The following is a 9,541-nucleotide window of genomic DNA, read 5'->3' on the forward strand; positions in this document are numbered from 1 at the left end:
ATTGTTACATCTGCTATATCTCTCCCTTTTATTGCATATGCTTGGTTTGATTTAATTAATTTAGGCATTACTTCCTTTAATCTATTCGCTAAAACTTTTGCTAAAATCTTTAAATCTGTATTCAACATTGTTATTGGTCTATAATTTTGTAATTCAGTTTTTGCTCCTTTTCTTTTATATATTAACTTCATTAATCCCATCCCCATTCTTTCATTCATCTCTTTACATTTAAAAATGTCTTTAAAAACTTCTTTAAGTATTCCTTTTAAAATATCTTTAAAAACAATATAAAATTCATTTCCTATTCCATCTATACCTGGACTTTTCTTTTTATTTAGTTGATTTATTGCAATTTCAATCTCTTCTTCTTCTATTTCTCTGTCACATTCTTTGTTGTCATCTTTTTCTAGTTTTACTTTTATATAATTTAGAATCTTCCTTTCTTTTTCTTCATCAATACCTTTTGCTTTAAATAGATCTTCATAAAAATGCTTGATTTCTTCTAGTATTTCTATGTTTCCTTTCGCAATTTTTCCATTCCTCCCTTTAATTTCCTTTAGTATTCCTGCTTTACCTCTTTGCTTCTCTAAATCAAAAAAGAATTTCGTGCATTTTTCCCCTTCTACTGTGTATTTAGATCTGCTCCTTAACATTGCCCCCTTATATTTGTCTTCTTCTAAATCTCGTAATTTTTGCTCTATTTCTTTGATTTTTTCAATATCTTTATTTTCCTTGTTTAATTCTTTTTCTAAGGATCTTTTAACTTCTTTTTCTGTATACTTTTTACATCTTTGTAGTACTGCGCAATATTTGATTGTGTATTTCCTGATTTGATATTTTGTGTTTTCCCACCATATCCTTTTATCTTCATCATACATTCTATTTTCTTTTTCATTCTCTATTATTTCTTTGACTTTTTGAACATAATCTTGATTTTTTAAAATGGTTGTGTTTAAAATCCAAGTCCCTGGTCCTTTTTGTATGTTTTCTATATTCACTTTAAAATGCAAGAGCTTATGATCACTAAAACTGTTCTCTTCATACTGTATGTTTTCTATAAAATTTTCAATATTTCTAGTACATAAAATAAAATCTATTCTCGTTTGACATATAAAATTCCCCACTATTTGTCTCCTTGAAAACTCTCTTTTTTCTCTATTCCTTTCCCTCCATATATCTATTAAACTATTTTCCTTTATTAACTCATTTAGTTGCTTTCTTCCTATATCCGATTTAAAAACCATTCCATCAGCCATATCTTGTTTTCTAAAAACAGTATTAAAATCTCCCATCATTATTATTTCTTTAAAACCTTTTAATACTTTATTTAAAACCTCAAAATATTCTTTTTTGTCTTTATCTTCTGTTGGTGCATGTATATTTGCTATTATTAATTCATGTCCTTCATAGTTCACCTCTATTACTAAACATTTTCCATAATTATCCCTATACACAATTCTTTTAAAGTTTAAAACATCTTTCCTTATTAAAAAAGCAACACCTCTTCCAGATTTACCATCACCATTATTATATATTATATCCCCTTGCCACAACTTTTTAAAATCATTCATTGCATGTTCTTTCCAGTTTGTTTCCTGTAAACCTATCACTTCCTTGTTTTTACATTTCTCTCTTATTTTCTCAAATTTATCTTTTCCCATCAGTCCCCTTGCATTAAAAGACACACAGTTTAAAACCATTAAAATAAATAAAAATGAAATTAAAAACCTACACATCCTCATTGTCCTTCATCTCCTTCCAACGCTCTCAACCAACAACTCCTTCCGTTAAAAGAGACAAAGATTAAAAGCATTTTAAAATAGATAAAATATTTTAAAAACATCATTTTTCTTTATCTTCTTCCAGTCCCCTTAACACTTCATACCTATTTACATATTTAGCTCTGTTCTTTGTTAAAACTTTTTTCTTTGCCATGTCCAAGTTTGGTTTTACCTTAAAAGTTCTTCTTCTTAAAAATCCTCTTTCCACTTTGTTCTTATCCACATTTTCCATCCTTGTTTCTTCATCATTTGCCATTCCTTCAGCTTGACCAGTCTTTCTTAGTTCCTCTTTTTCCACCGTGCTTAAAAAAGTTTTAAAACTGTCCGATATTTCCATTTGTGACCACTGTCCATCCTGTCCTGATAACTGTACTTCATTCTCTTCATTTTCGTTTTCTCCTTCCTTTTTTTCATTGTTATTCATTTCCTCCTCCATTGTCCTTTCTATTGCTTCATTATCTTCTTCCCTTTTGTTGTTTTCTTCATGCACCTGCCGGTCCCGATCTTCTCCTCCTCCTTCCTCTCCTTCCATCCAGCATTCACACTTGTTTAAAAAATTTTTACATTCCGGGCACCTGACAGTGATACAGTGTCTTGCAAAATGCCCCCTTTCCTCGCATTTGTAGCACTTGAATTCTGGACAGTCTTTCAGCATGTGTTCCGGGCTCATGCACAGCCTACAGGTCTTCACCTGATGGCTGTGCATCACCCTGAAGTACTGCGTTCCTTCTGCTGTCTCCATTTTTGTGCTGTATGGCAAGGATGCCACCTCTTTAGGGAACCTCACTTTAAGGAACCTTGTTCCGTCTTCTATGTCGGTACCCGGATAAAACCTTCGTTTAATTTTAGATATGGGACAAACTCCCCAAGTATCTAATTTTTCCAGAATTTCCTTATCTTCCAGATAGACCGGCAGGTGCATGAAGGAAACAACAAAATCCCTATTATGAAGCTTTTTAATTTCACAGTTCACCCCATTTATCATCAGTTTGTCAGTCAATTGTTCACATAATTCTTCTGTTTCCATTGTTAGTTCGTACTCCTTCCCTTGTCTTGGTCTTAAAGCCAGAATTTTTCCATGTCCACACTTTTCAATCACTGCTTTAATAATATCTTCTGCTCTCACTTCCTGTACATCTTCCACATTAATGATAACTGTTGCCTCCTTTAAATACTTTCTTCCACCTACTTGGCTTTTCCGTTGTCCAGCTCGTTGTCCATTTTCCAGTCCGTTGTCTTTAACCATTCTTGTCTCGTCATCCAGTCCAGTTTCATATTCCTTTCGTGTCTCTGCATCCAGTCCAGGGTCGTTTGCCATCAATCCGTCCTTTGTTTGCTCCATTGCAAAAAAACACACGCAAAAAACCACCCTCCAGCCAGCAAAATGCTGCTGTCAGGTGGTTAAAAAACAAAAATCAAAAACAAAAAAACCTATATCAGTCCACAAAAAATGTAAAACACAAAAAAATAAACAGAAAAAATGGTGGAGAGCCTTCCTCTCCTGACTGCTGCCAGTCACTTCCTTGTTGCACTCTAGCTCCCTCTAGCGTGCTCAGGGTGGTATGGCCGTAAGCGAAAGAGGATGTCAAGCGTTGGCTATTTAAATCAGCTGCCAAATGAAGCACTTCGAAAAGCTTACAGCACCTGGTATTCCCAGGCGGTCTCCCATCCAAGTACTAACCAGGCCCGACCCTGCTTTACTTCTAAGTTCGGATGAGATCGGGCATTTCCAGGGTAGTATGGCCGTAAGCGAAAGAGGACGTCAAGCGTTGGCTATTTAAATCAGCTGCCAAATGAAGCACTTCGAAAAGCTTACAGCACCTGGTATTCCCAGGCGGTCTCCCATCCAAGTACTAACCAGGGCCGACCCTGCTTTACTTCCGAGTTCAGATGAGATCGGGCATTTCCAGGGTGGTATGGCCGTAAGCGAAAGAGGATGTCAAGCGTTGGCTATTTAAATCAGCTGCCAAATGAAGCACTTCGAAAAGCTTACAGCACCTGGTATTCCAAGGCGGTCTCCCATCCAAGTACTAACCAGGCCCGACCCTGCTTTACTTCCGAGTTCAGATGAGATCGGGCATTTCCAGGGTGGTATGGCCGTAAGCGAAAGAGGATGTCAAGCGTTGGCTATTTAAATCAGCTGCCAAATGAAGCACTTCGAAAAGCTTACAGCACCTGGTTTTCCCAGGCGGTCTCCCATCCAAGTACTAACCAGGCCCGACCCTGCTTTACTTCCGAGTTCAGATGAGATCGGGCATTTCCAGGGTGGTATGGCCGTAAGCGAAAGAGGATGTCAAGCGTTGGCTATTTAAATCAGCTGCCAAATGAAGCACTTCGAAAAGCTTACCGCACTTGGTATTCCCAGGCGGTCTCCCATCCAAGTACTAACCAGGCCCGACCCTGCTTTACTTCCGAGTTCAGATGAGATCGGGCATTTCCAGGGTGGTATAGCCGTAAGCGAAAGAGGCCGTCAAGAGTTGGCTATTTGAAACAGGCGCAGCACCAGGGACCGAGCGCAGCTCAGCTGGCATCGACACAGCACCGACAGAAACAATGCCCTTGAAGGCGAGAAAAAATAATGGCTGCGAAGCTGTGACACGGGGAAGTCTATCAGCTGCCAAATGAAGGACTTCCAAAAGCTTACAGCACCTGGTATTCACAGGCGGTCTCCCATCCAAGTACTAACCAGGCCCGACCCTGCTTTACTTCCGAGTTCAGATGAGATCGGGCATTTCCAGGGTGGTATAGCCGTAAGCGAAAGAGGCCGTCAAGAGTTGGCTATTTGAAACAGGCGCAGCACCAGGGAGCGAGCGCAGCTCAGCTGGCATCGACACAGCACCGACAGAAACAATGCCCTTGAAGGCGAGAAAAAATAATGGCTGCGAAGCTGTGACACGGGGAAGTCTATCAGCTGCCAAATGAAGGACTTCCAAAAGCTTACAGCACCTGGTATTCCCAGGCGGTCTCCCATCCAAGTACTAACCAGGCCCGACCCTGCTTTACTTCCGAGTTCAGATGAGATCGGGCATTTCCAGGGTGGTATAGCCGTAAGCGAAAGAGGCCGTCAAGAGTTGGCTATTTGAAACAGGCGCAGCACCAGGGACCGAGCGCAGCTCAGCTGGCATCGACACAGCACCGACAGAAACAATGCCCTTGAAGGCGAGAAAAAATAATGGCTGCGAAGCTGTGACACGGGGAAGTCTATCAGCTGCCAAATGAAGGACTTCCAAAAGCTTACAGCACCTGGTATTCCCAGGCGGTCTCCCATCCAAGTACTAACCAGGCCCGACCCTGCTTCACTTCCGAGTTCAGATGAGATCGGGCATTTCCAGGGTGGTATGGCCGTAAGCGAAAGAGGCCGTCAAGAGTTGGCTATTTGAAACAGGCGCAGCACCAGGGAGCGAGCGCAGCTCAGCTGGCATCAACACAGCACCGACAGAAACAATGCCCTTGAAGGCGAGAAAAAATAATGGCTGCGAAGCTGTGACACGGGGAAGTCTATCAGCTGCCAAATGAAGGATTTCCAAAAGCTTACAGCACCTGGTATTCCCAGGCGGTCTCCCATCCAAGTACTAACCAGGCCCGACCCTGCTTTACTTCCGAGTTCAGATGAGATTGGGCATTTCCAGGGTGGTATAGCCGTAAGCAAAAGAGGCCGTCAAGAGTTGGCTATTTGAAACAGGCGCAGCACCAGGGACCGAGCGCAGCTCAGCTGGCATCGACACAGCACCGACAGAAACAATGCCCTTGAAGGCGAGAAAAAATAATGGCTGCGAAGCTGTGACACGGGGAAGTCTATCAGCTGCCAAATGAAGCACTTCCAAAAGCTTACAGCACCTGGTATTCCCAGGCGGTCTCCCATCCAAGTACTAACCAGGCCCGACCCTGCTTTACTTCCGAGTTCAGATGAGATCGGGCATTTCCAGGGTGGTATGGCCGTAAGCGAAAGAGGATGTCAAGCGTTGGCTATTTAAATCAGCTGCCAAATGAAGCACTTCGAAAAGCTTACCGCACCTGGTATTCCCAGGCGGTCTCCCATCCAAGTACTAACCAGGCCCGACCCTGCTTTACTTCCGAGTTCAGATGAGATTGGGCATTTCCAGGGTGGTATGGCCGTAAGCGAAAGAGGATGTCAAGCGTTGGCTATTTAAATCAGCTGCCAAATGAAGCACTTCGAAAAGCTTACAGCACCTGGTATTCCCAGGCGGTCTCCCATCCAAGTACTAACCAGGCCCGACCCTGCTTTACTTCCGAGTTCAGATGAGATCGGGCATTTCTTTTTTTTTTTTTTTTTTTTTATTAAAAAATAATCACATTACATTAACATTTAAATACTTCAAGAAATTTCACAAAACAATTACATTAAAATCAACATTCTTCATAACATAACATCCTCTTTGGGCATTTTCCACTTTAAACCATTTAAAACATTATACACTTCATCATTAAACACATCATAAAAGCTTGGTAACATATCTTCTCCTTTAAAATAGCAGTACAGTCTTTCTATGTATCTTTCCATTTTTCGTTTTAGTACATTCCACACATTTAAAACAACTTTTTCCTGTTTTGCTACATTTCTTCTTTCCCACACACATTTTTTAATCATCATTATAAGAAGATTTACAAACTTTTTGTTTTTGTTTTGCATATTCCATCCGAACATCACCAGAGTATTCCATTCCAATTGTTCTTCATCCCAATCTTTCAATAAATCTTTTAGCATTTTTTGGCATTTCTTGTAAAAACATTCTAATTCTTTACAGTATAAAAACAGGTGTAAAATTCCTTCATCTTCTTGAAAACAAACCTTACATGTTGCATTTTGTTCTATATGTATCTTTGTTAAAATGCACTCAGTAAAAATTGCCTTGTGTCTTATAAAATATTCAAAACATTCCAATCTTGTTTCTATTATTTTTCCTCTCATGTTTTTCCATATATTTTCCTTTTTCACACTATTCAATCTTTGTACCCAAAAGTTATTTGCTATTGGTTCTTGAAATACACTATCTCTAAAATACACATAAAAGTCTTTCAGTAAACAATCTTTAAAATTACAAAGCTTTCCTTTTAAATAGACATGTATGACTTTTTCATTCCCACATTCTTCCATATTTTCTATTCTTGTAATCCATTCTTTTGGTATGGCACCTTTGACCGTTTCAAGTTTATTTTCTATTTCCTTTACACTGTATTCCTCTTTAGTTTCTTCCATTAAGTCTACTATATATTGCTTAGGTAAAAATCCCTTTTTGAATTCATAAAGAACATCCCTTATTCTTAAAATCCCCACATCCATCCATTTTTTAAAAAATAGTTCCTTCCCTTCTTTTAAAATACTTTTATTTAAAAACAAAGGTTGATTTAACAAGTTTTCTCTTCCCTTTACTTGGTAAAATACTCCGTCTAAAAATTTCCCCCATGCACTTAAAATTTCTTGATAAAACCCTGGTAACTTTTCCGTCATCCAGTTTTTAGTTTTTAACCAAAGAATGTCTTCTCCTAAGTTAAAATTGCCAACTTTGTTTAAAAAATATTTCATAACCTTTTTCCATTCTGTTGAGTTCTCCTCTTGTAAAAGCTTTTTAACTATTTTCACTCTAAGACAATTCTTCCTTTGTTTAATATCCATCAATCCTATCCCTCCTTCTTCTGTTGCTCCTATTATTGTATTGTGCGCAATTCTTGGGGGTTTCCCCTCCCATAAAAAATCTTGAACACACTTTTTCAATCTCGCTTCTATCCAACATGGCATTTCTGTTACATATAATTTATACCATAGCTTTGATGTCATTAAAACATTTAAAATTAAGGCTTTCCCCTTTAAGCAAAGTTCTCTCATCCTCCAGAAATTTAATCTTGATTCTATTCCTCTTATTAGATCATCCCACATCTTTTCTGTTGCTTTTCTTTCATTTTTACCAATTAAAATTCCTAAAATTTTCAGCTCTTCTACTTCTCTAAATTGAAAACAATCTGTTAAAATATCTGCTTTACCAAACCTCATATATTGTGTTTTATTTTCATTTATTTTGCTTCCTGTTCCCTTACAAAACTCCTGTACTTTTTTCATGGCTTCTTTTACACTCTTTTTCTCCTTCACTATTATTGTTGTATCATCAGCATACTGGTATATTTTTCCTTCATCCTCCTCTTCTTCTATTTTTATTCCTTTAATTTTAGTTTCTTGTTTTATTGCTAACCCTAATGGTTCTGCGATTAGGGAATATAATAGTGCTGAAAGAGGACATCCTTGTCTAATTGATCTTGTAATTTTAAAACAATCTGTTAAAAAACCATTACATTTTACTTTTGTAAAAGCCCCTTTATATAAAATTTTAATCCAATTAATAAAATTCTCTCCAAATCCAAATGTTTTGAGTACATCAAATAAATAAGTATGTTCTACTCTGTCAAAAGCCTTTTCAAAATCTACACTAATTAAAAAACCATTCATCTTCTTTTCTTGCAAATAATCTATTGTGCTTTTAATACTCATTGTTACATCTGCTATATCTCTCCCTTTTATTGCATATGCTTGGTTTGATTTAATTAATTTAGGCATTACTTCCTTTAATCTATTCGCTAAAACTTTTGCTAAAATCTTTAAATCTGTATTCAACATTGTTATTGGTCTATAATTTTGTAATTCAGTTTTTGCTCCTTTTCTTTTATATATTAACTTCATTAATCCCATCCCCATTCTTTCATTCATCTCTTTACATTTAAAAATGTCTTTAAAAACTTCTTTAAGTATTCCTTTTAAAATATCTTTAAAAACAATATAAAATTCATTTCCTATTCCATCTATACCTGGACTTTTCTTTTTATTTAGTTGATTTATTGCAATTTCAATCTCTTCTTCTTCTATTTCTCTGTCACATTCTTTGTTGTCATCTTTTTCTAGTTTTACTTTTATATAATTTAGAATCTTCCTTTCTTTTTCTTCATCAATACCTTTTGCTTTAAATAGATCTTCATAAAAATGCTTGATTTCTTCTAGTATTTCTATGTTTCCTTTCGCAATTTTTCCATTCCTCCCTTTAATTTCCTTTAGTATTCCTGCTTTACCTCTTTGCTTCTCTAAATCAAAAAAGAATTTCGTGCATTTTTCCCCTTCTACTGTGTATTTAGATCTGCTCCTCAACATTGCCCCCTTATATTTGTCTTCTTCTAAATCTCGTAATTTTTGCTCTATTTCTTTGATTTTTTCAATATCTTTATTTTCCTTGTTTAATTCTTTTTCTAAGGATCTTTTAACTTCTTTTTCTGTATACTTTTTACATCTTTGTAGTACTGCGCAATATTTGATTGTGTATTTCCTGATTTGATATTTTGTGTTTTCCCACCATATCCTTTTATCTTCATCATACATTCTATTTTCTTTTTCATTCTCTATTATTTCTTTGACTTTTTGAACATAATCTTGATTTTTTAAAATGGTTGTGTTTAAAATCCAAGTCCCTGGTCCTTTTTGTATGTTTTCTATATTCACTTTAAAATGCAAGAGCTTATGATCACTAAAACTGTTCTCTTCATACTGTATGTTTTCTATAAAATTTTCAATATTTCTAGTACATAAAATAAAATCTATTCTCGTTTGACATATAAAATTCCCCACTATTTGTCTCCTTGAAAACTCTCTTTTTTCTCTATTCCTTTCCCTCCATATATCTATTAAACTATTTTCCTTTATTAACTCATTTAGTTGCTTTCTTCCTATATCCGATTTAAAAACCATTCCATCAGCCATATCT

At 36.7% G+C, this 9,541-nt stretch overlaps 1 protein-coding gene and 11 non-coding genes across 12 annotated transcripts in view; all 12 read right to left on the bottom strand.

Moving 5' to 3' along the window:
* zgc:173607 overlaps positions 1 to 9,541 on the bottom strand; it is a 791,925-nt gene that overhangs the window by 555,316 nt on the left and 227,068 nt on the right. The gene's annotated exons all lie outside the window — the stretch shown is intronic.
* LOC141383851 (5S ribosomal RNA) lies at positions 3,414 to 3,532 on the bottom strand. The gene has a single exon (XR_012404908.1). It is a non-coding gene; the product is annotated as a 5S ribosomal RNA (ribosomal RNA).
* On the bottom strand, positions 3,591 to 3,709 carry LOC141383675 (5S ribosomal RNA). Its single transcript, XR_012404705.1, has one exon. It is a non-coding gene; the product is annotated as a 5S ribosomal RNA (ribosomal RNA).
* On the bottom strand, positions 3,768 to 3,886 carry LOC141383528 (5S ribosomal RNA). Its single transcript, XR_012404549.1, has one exon. It is a non-coding gene; the product is annotated as a 5S ribosomal RNA (ribosomal RNA).
* On the bottom strand, positions 3,945 to 4,063 carry LOC141383063 (5S ribosomal RNA). Its single transcript, XR_012404028.1, has one exon. It is a non-coding gene; the product is annotated as a 5S ribosomal RNA (ribosomal RNA).
* LOC141383861 (5S ribosomal RNA) lies at positions 4,122 to 4,240 on the bottom strand. Its single transcript, XR_012404918.1, has one exon. It is a non-coding gene; the product is annotated as a 5S ribosomal RNA (ribosomal RNA).
* On the bottom strand, positions 4,419 to 4,537 carry LOC141383625 (5S ribosomal RNA). The gene has a single exon (XR_012404652.1). It is a non-coding gene; the product is annotated as a 5S ribosomal RNA (ribosomal RNA).
* Positions 4,716 to 4,834, bottom strand: LOC141383350 (5S ribosomal RNA). The gene has a single exon (XR_012404364.1). It is a non-coding gene; the product is annotated as a 5S ribosomal RNA (ribosomal RNA).
* On the bottom strand, positions 5,013 to 5,131 carry LOC141382882 (5S ribosomal RNA). Its single transcript, XR_012403843.1, has one exon. It is a non-coding gene; the product is annotated as a 5S ribosomal RNA (ribosomal RNA).
* LOC141383790 (5S ribosomal RNA) lies at positions 5,310 to 5,428 on the bottom strand. Its single transcript, XR_012404828.1, has one exon. It is a non-coding gene; the product is annotated as a 5S ribosomal RNA (ribosomal RNA).
* LOC141383925 (5S ribosomal RNA) lies at positions 5,607 to 5,725 on the bottom strand. Its single transcript, XR_012404994.1, has one exon. It is a non-coding gene; the product is annotated as a 5S ribosomal RNA (ribosomal RNA).
* Positions 5,784 to 5,902, bottom strand: LOC141383842 (5S ribosomal RNA). The gene has a single exon (XR_012404897.1). It is a non-coding gene; the product is annotated as a 5S ribosomal RNA (ribosomal RNA).

Source organism: Danio rerio, chromosome 4, assembly GCF_049306965.1.
Source record: "Danio rerio strain Tuebingen ecotype United States chromosome 4, GRCz12tu, whole genome shotgun sequence".
Lineage (NCBI taxonomy): Eukaryota > Metazoa > Chordata > Actinopteri > Cypriniformes > Danionidae > Danio > Danio rerio.